Here is a 16,671-nt window from a genome sequence, read left to right on the forward strand (position 1 = left end):
TATATATATATATATATATATATATATATATATATATATATATATATATATCGGCGACGTGAACGCTGCAGAGCAGCCGCTGATGCCACGATGACCGATAGATTGGATTTTCTTGGCTATTTGGCGTCACCCCCTGGAACTTCTTGTCGACCTAATCCTGTTTCATACGGAGTATGACAGCCGATGAGGTATAGCAGTTGTCGATTCTAGTTCCACTTAACCGGAGTTTGTAAACATTGTTCCCATTAGTAGACAACCAAAGTTGGTAACCTCGTCACACTTCGCGCACGCACATACTAGCGTATATGCCGGGTGTTTCTGCGAACACTGAAAGAATTTTGAAGTTTGCCTTAGGCACATAGCACAATTCTAGTTATGAGCTGGTCTACTCGAAGAGGCGGACATTATACTTGCAAAAAAACTGAAATGCGTAATCGACTAATTAACACAATTTTACTAATTACGTTTCTAACTAATTACCTTATGGCCCATATTGCAATTTACAAACTCTAGCCGTGGAGTTCGCAAGGCGGATCACTTGGAACGAGTTCTCAGCACGACACCAGTTCGGAGATATTAATTCCCGAACTTTGCGGAGAAACGCATTGGCGTTCCAGTTACTTTTGTGCTTCAATGCATAAAAGGACGCTTTGTTAAGAAAGTTACTCGAACGCCAATGCATTTCTACGAAAAGTTCGGGAATTATGAGCGACGCTCATATAATTAGCTCATCTTCTACGAGTACCTTGTAGCCGTTTCCAATATATCGCCACGCTTTTCTAGGATGTATATTATAGACTTGTTCTTGATCTTCAAGAAAAAAATAATGAAAAAAATAATGTTTTGACGTGAAAACCTCTCCTTCACGAGCCTCTTCGGCTTAGCATCTTTTCCCGTGATCCACCAATGTCGCGCTTATGCTAACGCCTTTTCTTCGGTCGGAAACGCGAAAGAAAACGCGATGTGCTGACAACTGACGACGGCCGGTTTTTAAACCGTTCTTATCGCTTTCACACGGTTCCGTCATTTTGCTCCATGTTCAACTTACATTTTGTAATAATAACCTAGTCGGCTTTCCTAACAAATATTTTAGGCAATTCGCTGCCTTTATGAAAAATTAAATTGTGTTTACGTCCGAAATCTGTACAGTGGCCTATTAAAAACGCCGTATATATATAATATAGTCGAGGGCTCCGAATCCCCACTGACAAGGAGGGATCCTTTATAACGTGCATTCTAATTAAGTGCACGGGTACACACGAGCCTCACGGGAATGCGGGTGCCGATGCCGGGAATCGAACCCGTGAGCCCGTGTTCAGCAGTCTGCACTTATTCTGTGTTACTTTATTCGGCTTTAATCAAAATAATCTCTTCGATTGGCCTCCTATAGCTATGCAACCGAGCGAATCACTCAATAAACATCGACATATACACGAGACGAGAACGTCTTGCGACGCAGTCTGCACTATCCCGTATAGAGCATGCATGGTACACAGCACCGACTGGTCATTCCACACGTTGAATGATACTCCCATTCCCAGAGTGCTTAGGATGCAGCTAGCCATGTTAATCTTCAAAAAAATTAAAGAAAATTTTCAGATTTTTTCTGACACATATTTAAGCAGAGATCTTACGTATAATCTGCGTACTGTTGCGTTGGTCGGGCCAATGTGCCGGACTAACTATGGTGTACAGACAATTGATAACCAAATTGTTCTATTGTGCAATAAGATTCCTAAAATAATTGAATACGCTAGGGAGGCTAGAAACATTACACAATTTAGGAAGCGAATTATGGATGTAATAAATAGAACACAATTCTAAGGTGCATGTGCTGAAAATATTTAATGTATGTAATATGTTTCATGTATTCATTGTTTTTCACATCACATTTCAACTTGTAAATGGTGCTGATCATAGTGCATTCTGCATTTAAAGCTGAGGAACAGCTTTTTTTTCTGCATCTCTATCTTGTATTGCTCAAATTGCTATAGTATTCCTCGTTTCTTCATTGGTTGTATGTAAATTACTGTATATGCTGTACTGTCCTGCTGTATACCTGCCCGAAGTGCCTCACGGAGAGTGGGCTTAGTCAGGAGACACACTCTCCTTTTGCCCCCTTCGTGGGTATTTTGTGAAAATTACTAGAACAGTGGGCATACTACACAGTGCAGAGCGGCAAAGGAATCTTAAACGACCATCAAGTATACAGGGCAGATGCGCTCCAATCGGCGGCGTTCCTTTGCGAGTCGAGAAGCGCGATTGGCGCAGATTCCTTCCGGCCAAGATTTCATGGATGAGTCAGCCACTACGAGCCGTAGGAGAGCAGCCGGGCGAGAGGGGAAACACACGTTCGAGCTTTGCCGTGAAGTCACGTGCCCGTCGCGAAGGCTTCGCCTGCAAAATAGGCAAGGCTGGAAAACGGCGAGAAATCTTCACTGGCGGAGATCGTTAAGAAGGAAACGACGCGAGGCGTTGCTTTCCCTTTTTCGATGCCTCGATCGAGCCTTTCTTTTCTCCCTTTGAGGATTGCGAGACGCTCGGCGTTTTGGCTCAGACAGCTTCCGTTGGAACGAGAAACCAAGGAGAGCGATCAACGCAACGAGTTCCCTTGGAAGCGGTCAGGTCTAGGTCAAGCTGACGCTCACGTCTCGTCCAAGGGACACGCGAAGCGGATCAAATCGGCGACAAATTAGCCTATAAGAATTCAATACGAGCTGCGCCCACAAAACCCAACTATGCACGACTTGTACGTGACGTCACGTCCGCCCGCGCCGCTGCGTCCGCGTCATGCTTGGAGCACCGCGCGCGCCGCCCTTGCGTTGGCTGATCGCGTGCGCTGTTGTGTTGCTGTCTCACAGCGTTTTCTAAGCGGATGTCACCGCTCCTCATGAGAAATGCCGCCTGCTTACAGTAGGCCTGCGTTTAACGAGGCACATTGCGCAGGACTCGTCGGGTGGACGTCGGACTGACGATGGACGTCAGCGCTGTCTGCGCTCCTGCCCTCCGAAACATATAGGTCTCCGAAAGACGCCGATACTGAAAGAAATTCACCTCCGCCGTGACGCCACGGAAATGGGCAAATGTATTGCGCGTTCCGAGCTTTATTTGAATATGATTTCATTATTACATCTCGTTTGTGTTTGTTTTATCGAGATGGCCTATATCTTTGCTATATATGTCCAATTTCTGTCTTGTTAGCTCGTTTGTTTGAGCCGGCCTATCTTTGCTATGTGCCATTTCCCTAAGGGAGAAGGAGTAGCGGCCATCACTAATGATTCCAATTAACCTCTCCTACACACACACATTTCATAAGAACAAATTGGCTAGCGCCATCCATGCAGATTTTCTTTGATGACGCCGTATTCGCCACTGCATCTTTAGGTTGTCGCCGACTACAGCCGAGTCACGATCAGCATCGAGGGCGAGCGCCGTCAGACAACACGCAGACGCGCCAAAACGTGCGCTAATGTATACAGTCGCCGTGAAACTTGGCACGAACACGCCTTTTCGTTTATCAGGCGGATGGCGCTGAAGATTTCTGGTTGGTGTACCCTGCTATACTTAATGCGTCCTCCTTCCAAAGCCTTCGATGTTTGCTTATTACGGCCTGCGTTCGCTAGGACTAAGCCACTATAGAGATGTGTCCCGATTGTTCGGGTGAAGTCTGGCGGCGGCGGTAAATGCACAACGAAGTTATCAGTGCACGGAGCTCGCGAGCACGCCCTCTTCCTATTTCTAGACAGCTCGCAGTTTAGGGAGGCACTAGCGATGTAGACGACCGCAGAGACATCTCGACGTGGATGAACTGTCGCGAGAAAACGCATTCCGTCCTTACCCAGCCAACGCTACAGCGAGGCTCGAACAACGTCGCGAAATAAGGCACTCCCAGCACGCTGCGTCAGACTAAACGTCGCGGTACTGCAATACCTTCCAGAACAGGAGAGAGAAGGGACGGAATGCGGCTGGGCTGTCTCGCATCTATCGGCGGCCGACGCGTGCCCACTAATGAAGCCGCCTCGTCGTGCATAGCGCGAAAGGTATACTCGCGACACACAGACACACACACAACGCGCGGTCTGGACGCAGAAGAAAGGAGGGCTGGAGGCCCGCGGTTCACGCACGGGCGGGCATTCAGGAGCGGCAGTCTATACTGGATACACAATAGCGCTGGCGCTCAATACAGAGAAACGGTCCGCGATTGTACGCGCCGCACGCCGACGACAGGGGCCATTGTGAGCGCGGAGCACATCAAGAAGCAGCATATAGGCCTACGCCCCTGCGGCTAGCATGCTGCGAAGGTGACGAGACCAATGGGGAACAGCTGGGCACATTGGGCGCCGAATCACATCGTTTGTAGCACGCACTTGTCCTCTTTGTCTCGCCGATGCGTGTAGTAATATGCCTGCTAAGCTTTCATGGACGCGGCCTGCGATATCGACGAGCACGAGTGCTAACGTGCGAGCCGTCGGGGAAGCAAGTAGAAGCGCACAGTCTGCCACACTCGCGGTATACTCAAAACTAAAGCTGGCGCACACTTCCTATTATCGAGACAATCCCTTCCCCGAGTCCTGCTTCAACCCACTACCCTTTGCTCTCGTGTCTCTCCGGCCCACCATCGAGGAACGAGCTCTTTTCCTCAACGCGAACTAACAATGCGCGCGCCGTAGGGCGCGGGGCCTCTCCGCTGACAACTCGCAGCCCGCAGTCGACTCGTGTCCCGCGCAAGGGTAGGCGACTTGCGATGCGCGCGGTACACCCCGTTCACCGCACCGCTTCCATTCAGACTGCGCGCAAATAAAAACGTGCAGCCTTGTTAGGCGCTATACAGAGCGGACGTTAGCCGTGACCACGAAAGCGAGCGTGAACATATACCGCGTCCCTCACGAGCGCCTGCTGTCAAGAATAGCGAGCAGACGACACTGTCGAAAGCACGGCTCAAGTTTTTGTCCGCACACCGCGCAACCAAAGACCGCGTGCCTCGTATCGACGGGCGAATGTGTAACGCTATTTTCTGGTTCATATACTACCTACCATACGATCCAGAGCGACCGCTTTAAATGTTCCACGGTAACCCAGGCAGCGCTGCACGATTTCGTACACAGAGACTCCGCAAGATGCGGAGTCGACGAGTGCTCCTGTCGACTATTGTACGCGCATCTCGCTCAACGTCGGCCACCGCGCTCGGCGCACAAGACAGGAGGAAAACGACAACGTCATCTTGCGGTCTCGCGCGTCCGCAGACGTGGCGTGGGCGACCTCGGCGCGCCTTGGCTCCAAGCCGCGGCAGCAGCACAGCCGTTCTTCCGGGAAAAAAAAAAGAAGCAAAAGGGGAAACCGAGACGGAGGATCACGGCGGCAGGCGCGCGCGCTGCTGACGTTTTACGGGCTGGAAAAAGTCACGGCGGCCGCGATGTCCGCATGGAGAGCCTCCTTTCCTCGCGGGCGCCTTCCGAGCACGACTGCGGCGCACAGCTCTTTCGACGGGCCGACCGTTTTCTTCGGGCCCGATGCTCCCGCGCGATCGTTTCCTCCCGTTTGCCGACGAACGCGAAGGGAAGGAGGCAGTGCGACGCGGCAGAGAAAGTGGCCTCGGATGGTTCGGAACGGGTTGTTCGTTGCACGCGACCGCGCGCAGCCATTTTCCCGCATGTCGAGCCGCCGTTCGTCTGTCGCGCGTTCGAAGAAAGCGTTGGGCGAGCGGTCTGCGGCACTCGCTTCAGCTCGTAAATCGATCTTGCCCTGTCAGTTGCAAATGTCTCAGAGGGCGGCTCTCAAGACCGCACCGCGACGCTTGGTTTGTGTGCATCCCGACGTTTCTCGTGGCAAAGTTAGTGGACTATTACAACTCCCTTCTGCACACTGAACAGTTACCTATTATTTTCGATACTGGTCTGGCACTCCAAGTCATTTGCCACACAGTAACGACGCCGTGCCTCATTTTGCTATTACCACAAGCAAACTTTGGACTGACTCCTGCTGATAGCTGCAAGATTTGCAGCAGCAAGTCTCGGACACGTGAACAGTTTATTTCGACAATCGTTGGAAGCGCCATTCCTCGCTAAGCAGCCCATTTGAGCCTCGATAAACCTTGCCGGGGCTTTAAGCTCTCCTGCAAGCTTTTTTGGTGGCAGCGGTATATAGTGCACTGCAGACGGCCAAATGTAATGCAATAGAACCCTGCGGATATACACCCAGTTAGCATGTAAATTAATGTAATGGTCCTGCTGCAAAACTCATGTGCACTATATACCATACATTATGTATCTCTTAATTATGCGCTGCGGCCTTTTAGATAATGACGTAAAATTATAATCACACGCAAGGCAAACATGGAATTTGCAAACATGCTGTATCCAATGGACGAACGGGTCGCGTATCGCGGTCGCCGCCGCAAACTGTCGGCCAAAAGTAAGTGGAACTGCGAAACTTGTAACTGCAATATTTGAAGAAAAAATTAAAAATCTGTGGTTTGGTGTGCCAAAAAAACCACGATCTGAATATTATATGTACGTACGCCATATAGTAAGGGACTGCGGATTAATTTCCACCACCTGGGTTCCTTGAACGTGCGTTTCGCCCCATAAAAATGCGGCCGCCGCTACTGGGATCAGACTCGCGAGCTGAGCAGCGCAACGTCATACAGCCACATGGGCTAACGCGGCGGGTGAACTGTAATCCTTGTGATCGTCAGTTTGAGCTAAAACCCAAATCGCGTGATTATCAGTAACGACAACGTTAATAGGGCAACAATATGGTGGCACCAATATAGCATAGTGCAACCGCACTTTCGTTACCGTTAGCGTTCCGACCACCTGCCAGATTCTGTATTATGTGGTAACCTGCACTGCAATTTTCTGTTATCATGCTCGATCACCTTTTGCATAGGGTGCCTCGATGCACTCTAGGTGAGGATTAGTTATAGCGCCTACTGGCGGCTAGCTGGCTAAGCGGTATTGCGGTAAACCTGCAACCCATATCGTCTCCGAGCTAACTCCGATAACGTCAATCCTGCTGGATACACGGAATGAGCAATTTTCAAGTTAAAACTGCACTGCCCTGAATCATTTTGGCGGTTTCCCGGATGCGACGCTTTCCCGTCTTTCTCGCTTACTGCGGCCCCGTGAAGGAACGAATCGACGTGGTTGCTCGCCATCTACCCGCCGCACATTTCCCCTCGCACTTGTATACACGACGACGTGGTTACGGCACGCGTTTGTTGGCGCGATATTCTTGGGAAGAAGCGAAAGTAGGCAGACTGAAGGAGAGAGAACGGAAATGCAGAGAGTGAAACATTTGCCGTTGAGGCGCTGCTTAGACACGAACGAGCAAAGCAATATGAGAGAAACGCCGGGGTGTAACTGAAAGAGAAGGACGCACGACAAGCGCCGTCGAGAGATGAGCGAAGATTGAGGACGCGACCACACTGGCAACAAGCAGGCTCATCAGCGTAAGCGCACACGTCTGACGGAGCCGGCTTTCTATAGAAAACCGACCCTTGGCGGGCCGCCGACAGAGTTGTGTTGCTAGCGTATGGATATACGTATAGCCTTGCACGCGGCACCTTATATGCGACGCGGCGTCCAGCTACGACGAAGCAAAGTGTCGGACGTGGCTGCTTCGACTGTTGTAAAGCTGTAGATAACTTGACGGATGTTGTTGGTGTACAATACGTCGTACGGCTGGTACGACACAATGGGCGACAGCCTAAACTCTCCAGAGCTATATAGTATATACTGCCGCGCTTCCTCATTACGCACGGATAAGCGGCCTTGCATTTGGCTTGACAGACCGTACGGCTTGCTGATTTTCCGTACGGCACTAGTGTGGCTGAGACGCTAAGTCATACCGCGTGTCACGTGATTTACTATTGATACGGAAAATCGTGCGGCAGTTGAGAAGACGGAAAGATTTATCGTACAAAGGTGCGCTTCCATGATGCGCCGTGACCACGGTGTGGTTGTAGTTAATAGCGGGGTCACACGGCCACTTTCCAAATTTTCAATCGCGATCGAGCCCCATACGGATCGAAATTCTCGACTGAGATTGGATCGCTCCCGCAGATTGCGCAAGGAATTAGCAATCGGGACTGAGAAATTCAATCCGGATCGGGCTCGATCGCGATCAAAAGTGCGCCGCGTGCCACCCGTATCTCATTTTTCGTTCGCGTGCGCCAAAGTCACGGCGTCACGGTGCTCCGGTTGCCCGCAAGCGAGAGCCATGCGCCGTTCGAACGTCCAACTTCGTATAATAAACATCCGAGCCTGCTGTGACAGCTGTGTTGTCTTCTTGAACTTGTCCCCGTCTCTTCATTTCTTGCGCTAAATTTGTTTTTGCTATGCGTACGAGGCTCGCACGATGCCGCAGGCAGTGAGGATTACAAGCGTGCACAGCTGCGGCGCGGCGCGGGCGTCGTGAGAAATTAAGAAAGCAGGCAGACTCAGCTTGGAACAAAGAGGACCGGGAGAGGAAAAAGAAACAATAGGAGGAGACTGTCGAGCAGCGAGAGTCGTGACTCGGAACAGTTGCCACATTGTGACCCACGCCACGCCCACGGCTGACGGAAACAAGATGGTCATGAGAAGCACGAGAAGAAGTTGGGGCGAAAGGGTTCTGCAACGGTTAGGTATATACACGGTGCTACGCGCTGAATAACTGAACCGAGTAGGGAGAAGCAAAGTATAGGCATCCAAATGGCGATTATCATCAGTATTATTTGATATTAAAACATACAATGGACAGAGAGAAAAATAGGGTATACGAGCAGGCGGGGGGCACCGAGTGGCCCACAACGCATACATACTATTTCCTACAAAAATTACTGTACTGTCTTACTGTCTGTGCGGGCGGTACAAGCATCTATGACGGTTCAGCCAGCATAGGAATGATGGGACGCCTGCATTTAACCGGAACTTTGCCCTTCTGGCATCGAAAGACGTCTTTGGAAATTGGTCATATTCAACAAAATATTGCGTTATAATTGCAACAATTTTCAAGGGTTATGTATGTTCGCTTAGTCTGACTGGTTTGATGAGTCTGGAAAAATGTGAGTGCTTGGGCATTAAGGCCAACACTGGAACAAAGCGCAATGAACGAAGCCGCAAGCAGCAGGAGGTTAGGAAAATATGCATGCACTACACCCCATCACTATACCACGGTAACTGAGATATCACAACACCCACGTACAGTTCCCACCAGTAATTTTAGTAGAAATCTCTGTGGTGCTAGTGATGTGCAAAGGGCAAATAGCGGGCGTTGTTGTATAGTACGAGACCATGAGCGCTGGGAGACCTATAACAATTTAACTTCGTCGATTTAAGTTCGTGCACCAACAGTGTTTACAAAAGCATATTCTTGAAGAGTATGCTGTCCATAATGTTACGATCGTACGTAAAGTTTGTATTGCAGGAAATGTGTAGCAAAGCTCGTACACTCTGCAGCGCGTAGTCCTTCTGCAGAGTAACCTGGGTCTCCTACCCAAACACGCGGGACAATGGCACCCGTTGAGACAACTCTGATGAGGTCTGTTGCTATAGCGACCAGTGGGAGCAAGCTTGATTAAGACCGTCAAGTCTTGTTTGTTTGTTTGCTTGTAAACAATATGTTCGCGAAAGTTGAAAAATATAAAAGACTAAAAATTGGAGTTTACACCTCTACAATTCAGCAATAAAAATACAATATCACATTTCTGTAAGCGGCGTCTATTGGGACAGCTACTTTATAAAGCGAACAATACTTATATAAACGTTATAAACTGCCTTGAATTACAGAGAAAAGTTCTGAATAGGACATTTGCGCTATATATGTATATACTCGCTTAAACAATGTCAGGTACTAAGCTAAAATCGTACGCATCGTTTGTTCGCGTTAGGCAATGTGAAAGAGAGTTTAGGGAACTGGGATATATATCTGCTTCTGGTGGTTCAGGGTTACGGGGTTGTAAGCCCTTTCTGTTTCACGAATTTCCAGAAACTTACAGTACAAAAAAAAAAATTATGGTATAAGCAAAAATTCAGCTGCCGACAGATAGCAGAACTTAGCTTTCTGTTTATATAACATGTACTCGAATCGGGAAACCATAGTTTCCCCCGAGGTTTATTAAAGCTTAATTCCTCTTGAGCATGAAACTTCGCAACTATCAGCGGGTGTTGATTGATTGATTGATTGATTGATTGATTGATTTATCAAGTGAGCGAGTGAGTGAATGAGTGAGTGAGTTTGACGTCCCACGGCAACATTTGGGCTGTGAGAAACGCCACTGTAGGGGGCTCCAGATTAATTTTTACCATCCGCGTTCTACAACGTACATGCGCTTAGATCTAACTATAGGCCACTCTTATCTAACTATACACGAGCAGCGACCATAATGACGGACACTAAAAGAGAGAGAAAGGAAGAAGAAAGATTTCCGCCTCCATTGCACCCTGTGAAAGTGGATGTACAGGGAAACACAAGCGCCACCACCACAAGGCGTCGCACCGTCCGTGCACGACCTCGCCCTTCCCGTTGGTGCTTCGACGCCGCGGTGCACGTTCCACACGCTTGCGCGTAACCCGCGTTCACGAAGTGAACGTCACTGTAATTTTTTAACAGTCTTGCCCTGACGTCGATTACGGTCGCAGCACACTCTGCGCGACCGACGCAACGGTCGCGCAGACACTCATCAAGGACGGATACATCGCGTGCACACGTTCGCCACGCGCGCACGGAAGTGTGCCGGAGTGCAGCATATTTCCTCATTCTAGTAGACGCCTGGCGCAAGTGCCTTATTGAACTAATTCAATTTCTCAAAGTAAAGCGCGTCACAATATTTGTAAAGTACGACTTACACACTACCTGCAGACATGATAGCATCGGATTGTAATTTGAGCATACGAGAAAACATATTTCTGTTACGCGGAAACTCAAAATTACACTAGCTCTGGAGGCGAAAATGTTTCTTTGTCGACGCAACAGTGTATACGCACGGACGCAGAAAATTTGCCGGGGTTGCCATATACAGCTTCGCTGTGCGGACAGAGCGTAAAGAGAGACTCGGTTGGCGAGCGAGCGTTGTGCAACAAATGCCGCGCGCGAGCCTGTCAAAGCAAGGGAACCGGGTCTCTGGCTGTGTCTCCGGGGGACCGAGGTTTGGGCGCACGAGCTATACAAAGACCAAGGTAACGAGAGCGGCGAAGCGAACCCGATGCACCTGTCAAGCGCACCTTTATGCAGATGCCGACGGCACAAAGCGAGCAAAAAATAGTTGAGACCAAGGTCGGCATCCCGCGGGTTGCACAGCCTCCTTGGATGCTGACTTTTTCTCTTTCGTTCGTGTCATTTAGGTTATGAGGCACATCGTAAAGGCACAAAAGTCGAAATAAAAACGCGGCGGCTCTTTCTTTTTTTCTTCTTTCTCTATTTGTTCTTTTTTGCTTTTTTTTGCTTTTTTATTTACCAGAGAAATCAGAGGAAGTGGCTACAATTAAAAAAAGAAAAAGTTCCAATAAGTGTTAGGAATTTTGGGAGCACCAACCGACTCTCACTCACTGAGAACGAAGGTCGAAAGCCAATTAAGAAACCAGCGCAAAACGATAATAGTTCTAGCTTGCAGCTTGAGGATGTGTTTATTATAATTACCGTCGCCCTACAGTCCTACCGGAGGTGCACGCGAGAACAGCGGAGGTATAGTCGAGGGCTCTTATAGCGCACACTGGAAAGCGCCTGTCCATATGTACAGTCTTTTGGTCCGGCAAAACGGAGCAGTTGCAAGGCAGAGGATCGACGCGTACTGATACTGTATGGTTGGTACGATAAAGTTTCACGCTCTTATCACTCAGTGTTATCGCCGGCGGCTTATCGTGAGACGCTGTGAGACGCCGAAAACGTACACCCACCTTATGATCAACCACGTGCGTTCTATTTGCTCGAGTGTGTCGGCGGCGGCAGAGAGGCAATTTTGGTAAAAGTGTTTCTAACTTACTTTTTCGCGCATTTCATTTATTTTCTTTTACGATAAGAGTCGTGCAACACACCGACGTTTAGGCCGTGGTTGAATGCGGCGTCACAAGATGCGCCGCTATATATATACCAGTGCTGCTGTTAAAATAGGCAATTTGCTCAGTTGGGCCTGGTTGGCGAGTATAATTAAATTTATAAAATACTCGGGTTTTACGTGCCGAAACCGCGATCAATAATGAGGCACGCCGCAGTGGTGGACTCCAGATTAAGGCTGACCACCCGGGGTTCTTTAACGAGCTCTGAATGGACGGGACACGGCCGGTCTTGCATTTCGCCCCCATCGAAATGCGGCCGCCGCGGCCGGGATTCGATCCCGCAACCTCGTGCTTAGCAGCGCCACATCAAATCCGCTAAGTTACCACGGCGGGTGGTTGTAGTTACATCTTGGTAAAGAGCAGATTTTTAACAGACAGCGCGGTAGAAGGTGCAGCGTTCTTTTGGTTCCTTCTGTGTCCAGTGTCACGATGTTAAATCTGCTCTATATATCGTCGACGTCTCGGTCAGTGTCGCAGCAGCAGTAAGGATGGCGAACTAAATACCGCACTGTTAATTCCTCACGTTTCAATTTGGAGCTAGGACAGTAGTTCAAATATGGAATGAACCGACACATGAACAGAAGGTACGAATAGAGTTCATTAAACGTGACACCACACAGTCGCTTCCGTTTAGACTCCCAAAGCAAAAAAAAATAAAATAAATAAATAAATAAATAAATAAATAAATAAATAAATAAATAAATAAATAAATAAATAAATAAATAAATAAATAAATGTCAGGGGCCCCGCGGCAACGTGAAACGCATAAATTAAAGCCGTGAATTATGCACCGAGAGGATAACGAGAAATCTAACGGCTCGAGTCACCAAACACCGCGAAGTAACCTAAAAACGGTGGCACGAGGCGAACCTTTCCTTTAAAAAAAAGAAAAAGAAAGAGAGACTGACAAAAATGAGGAAGAGAGGGGAAAAAAGCGGAGGGGGGGGGGGGGGGGGGTGTAAGAGCAGCAGCTGGAAGTAGCGGCAGTCGTTTATCAAGCGGTGCACATAATATAGCGCTGTCAACCACTCGCCAGCTAAAAAGTAAATGAAAAAAGAAATAAATAAAAAGTCCGTTAACCACTCTCAAACCACCGGGCTTTACAGCGCTGTGCAATCGCGGTTTTGCTCGCACGAGCAGCAGAAAGGAGAAAGAAATGAAACCACAAGAGGTGAAAAAGAAAAAAAAAATAGAAACGCAAGCGGTCGTACTTCGAAATTTGGGAGACGGGCAAGGGCGAAAGGAAAAAAAAAAAAAAAAAACGTTCAACGCAGCAAGAAGAAAAACGAAAAAAAAAAGAAAAGAGAAAGAGATCGTGTACGGTGAAATTCGGAACGGCTTCTACGCCAATAAAGGCAAAATTTCGTGCAGTAAAACGAGGAAAAGAAATAAACTCGAGAAAGGAGTAGGCGGGAGGTGACGGTCGCGGAATGCCAAAAGCACACAACAGCGCGTGCGTGCGTGCAGGCAGAAAGGAGAAGCCCCCGCTCGCCTACTTTCCATCTCTTCTGCAGGGCGGCTCGGATGTCGAGCGCAATGCCGATGCCACTCGACACCGCGTGGCCGCGGATTGCCAATGCGCGCCATCACAGCCGGAGAGGCGACAGCATCTTCGACGCCTGCTGGACGTGCGCCAACCGACGTTCGAGGACGGGACGCGAAATGCGAGACGCGCTCCGAACGCGGCGGCGTACGCCTGCAGCGTCGACGGACTGCTTCGGGAATAAACGCTGCTTGCTGCACACATCTCTATTTGCATACGTGCATGTGCCTCATTAAAAAAAAAAAAAAAAAAAACGAGCACCGCTGCGGAGCCGGTGAAGCCGTCCGGAGGCAGTGCACGACAAGAGGCAGTACCGTGGACTGGCTGTTACAGCGTCGGCTGCTTAATTTTGCTCGGTATAGCATACGACGTCATTGGCGCGGATGTATATAACAGAACGCGGATGGACACGTGTACACACGCTTCGCTCCTCCGATTGGTTGGAAACCAACACGCAAGTTCTCATGTGCTGTACGCTGCACGGCTGCTTGCGCACGCGAGAAGGAAGGAAGGTCGGTCACGTGTAAACGAGCACAAATCTGCAGGCACGCTATATATGGTGCACGCGAGGTTTAGAGTCAGATCTGGCAAAACTCATGAAGGCGGGTGCGGCCGCACAATAAAAGCAACGAATACGTACGTTGAAGCAGCTTTCGGAGCACCTTGTATATAACGGCCCTTGCGAGAAGAACTGACGCAGCCGCGCTCACAACGAGTTCCGAGTAACAATGCGCTAAATTCTCCGTGCTCGTATAACCTGACCGCCTGACTAGTTGGATCACGACTGCATCAGACAAGCTCCTCGAGCGAAGGTAATGTGCGGAGGCAATTTAGTCCGCATGTGTGAGAAACAAACACACAAACAAGAAAATGCAGTGAGCGCGGACGGTTGGTCAAATAGAAGGGAGACGACGTGCCATTATACACTCGTCGGCGCTCTGACGCACGACATGTTGCCTAAAAGCTTCACCTTCAGCGGAAAAATCCCCTTTTATTATTATCATTATTCTTTCTTTCACTCGGTGATCTTTAGCTGGAAACACAGCGCGTATAGCTCTCGTCTCGTAATCGAAACTACGAAAGCCAATCTTTTGTCAGTTACATTTTTTATACTGCATATTCTGTCAGCTGTGCGGTGACCGGAGCGGTCAACTTGAAAGGTCCGCCTGCGCGCTATATCCCGGACAGCGTCAGCGTGACATTTTATAATGTCGTCGGATAAATCATTAAAGCGCAGCTGTCCATGGCTCCGAGCGCATTCGGCTCAACGTATTACGTTACAGTCAAACAAATTCCTCGTCGTCGGTTGCTGCTGAAGGGGCGCGCACGACGCGCAATTCGCTCGAAAACTCCGTTGACAATTTTCGAACGAAACAACCTGGCCGTGTACGTACGCGGCAGAGTTGATTTCCCCACAGGCCAGTTGGAGATGAGAAGGAAGCGGTGGGGAGAGAGCGGAAAAGGAGGCATTGTTCAGGTCAACGCCGATGTGAGCACAAATTATACACCCGCGGCGCTCTGGGAAATAAGGGCTGGAAAGGTTTGAAAAGCTTCTTCCCTGCTACCGTTCGGTGATTCAAAAAAAAAAAAAAAAAAAGCTAGAATGTAGCACGCGAGAGCTATATCACACATCCCTCGGAACTTTTCCTGAACAGAAGCAGCCCATCAGAATGCATGAGCAGCACAGTTTGTGCTCAGTTAGTTCCTGTCGTCAAATGTCACAAAGCGTTCGTGCGCGCGGAAAGGAACGGTTTATTTCGCCCGAGATGTTCGATTGTGATGCCTTAAACCGCGGGACGTCTCAGAAAGAGTCGCGCTTCTGTGCGGCTCATCCTCAACCACTTTCCTCTTTCGGCGCCATCTAGAGCGCCTATGTTTACTGCACACAACCTACTAGAATAGCTGAAAAGCTGACAAGCATTCGAAACTGCAGCTCTACAACTACTCGTTAGTACAACGCAGATTTAGTACAATAACAGTGCAATGGTTATTGTAGTACAAGTACTACAGACACTGTATGGAATGAAAGCTGCCATCACCTTTGATCCCCCTGCGCTCCTGGAAGGTAGACCGTTCCTTACGAGGAAAAATAACGCCGCCTTCGCCGAAACAGTGGTACCGCATGACCTTCAAAAACAATCTTGTTCATAATTGAGTGCATAATATGTCGCGTTTTATGCGATAGCAATTATATGGACACTCAGGCGAATTTCTGCCGTCGCCGTCATCGTCGCCGTGAGTTTCCGCATAAAGTACTGCGCTGCCGCGCGCCGTACACTGTATTTGCGAGTGAAAGCATGCGACGGTGAGCCAGGAATCGCGGCTCTCGCACACAAGGGCGGGAAAAGAGAAGGAAGCGTCCAGTCTTCCAGCCACGCAGAACGCTCCGGAGGGTGGGTAGGGAGGTGGATAGGCCGCGTTTGCGGCCGCGCGCTCCCGCCGTGCCGGAAGGCTCCAGGAAGAGGGGGGATCGAGGCGCGCTCTGCACCGCGAGTGCCCACCCGCGCGGCTGTATCTTGAAAGCCGTGTGCGGCGGGAGCAGAGTCCACCCTAGCTGTGTTTTCGCGGCTAAGCTTGCGTTGATGCGAGCGCCGGCACGAAACTCAATTCGCTCGCTGCTGCTGATGCGCTGGCTCACTCCAGCGTTTCGACAGGGAGTTTCCGCTGTCATCGAGTGAGATGCGTTGCAGTTTGCTTGTGCGCGCGTGACACAATGCTTGTTTATTTAGTTAGTGTGCCTATGTTTACAAATTTATACGACCGATAAAACTACTATACTTACTTTGTATAGCTGTCCACTAAATTGCTATCGCAACCGATGCTTATCCTTACGGGTGAAACTGCGACTTCTTATCTGCTTCTAGCCTTTTAGAGCAAGCTGTTGCACATGGCTATTTACGGCTTTACAGGTGCGCATGCGTGCGTACAAAGTTGCCATATAGCTCACGTATTTTGTTTTTGCTTCTTTTAATAACCATACAATTGTTCGTCAGCGTTGTAAAGCGTTGACTCTCTGTTCGCACAGTTTTTTTTCTTTTTTTTTTCTTCTTTTTTTTACCATGCACTGCATACGTTACATCTAACAGGCAAGAG

General features: G+C 49.2%; 1 protein-coding gene across 5 annotated transcripts in view; it reads right to left on the reverse strand.

Moving 5' to 3' along the window:
• Positions 1–16,671, reverse strand: part of LOC119443108 (putative polypeptide N-acetylgalactosaminyltransferase 9) — a 215,014-nt gene that overhangs the window by 103,399 nt on the left and 94,944 nt on the right. The window contains exon 1 of one of the 5 annotated variants that reach the window (XM_049662579.1): positions 14,219–14,367. The exons of 3 other annotated variants lie outside the window; for them this stretch is intronic. The gene's annotated coding sequence lies outside the window, so the exon portion shown is untranslated. Of the gene's footprint in view, positions 1–14,218; positions 14,368–16,671 lie in introns of those variants that run through there. One more of the 5 variants, XM_049662575.1, reaches the window with a different exon arrangement.

The sequence above is a fragment of the Dermacentor silvarum genome, chromosome 2 (genome assembly GCF_013339745.2).
Source record: "Dermacentor silvarum isolate Dsil-2018 chromosome 2, BIME_Dsil_1.4, whole genome shotgun sequence".
Classification (NCBI taxonomy): domain Eukaryota; kingdom Metazoa; phylum Arthropoda; class Arachnida; order Ixodida; family Ixodidae; genus Dermacentor; species Dermacentor silvarum.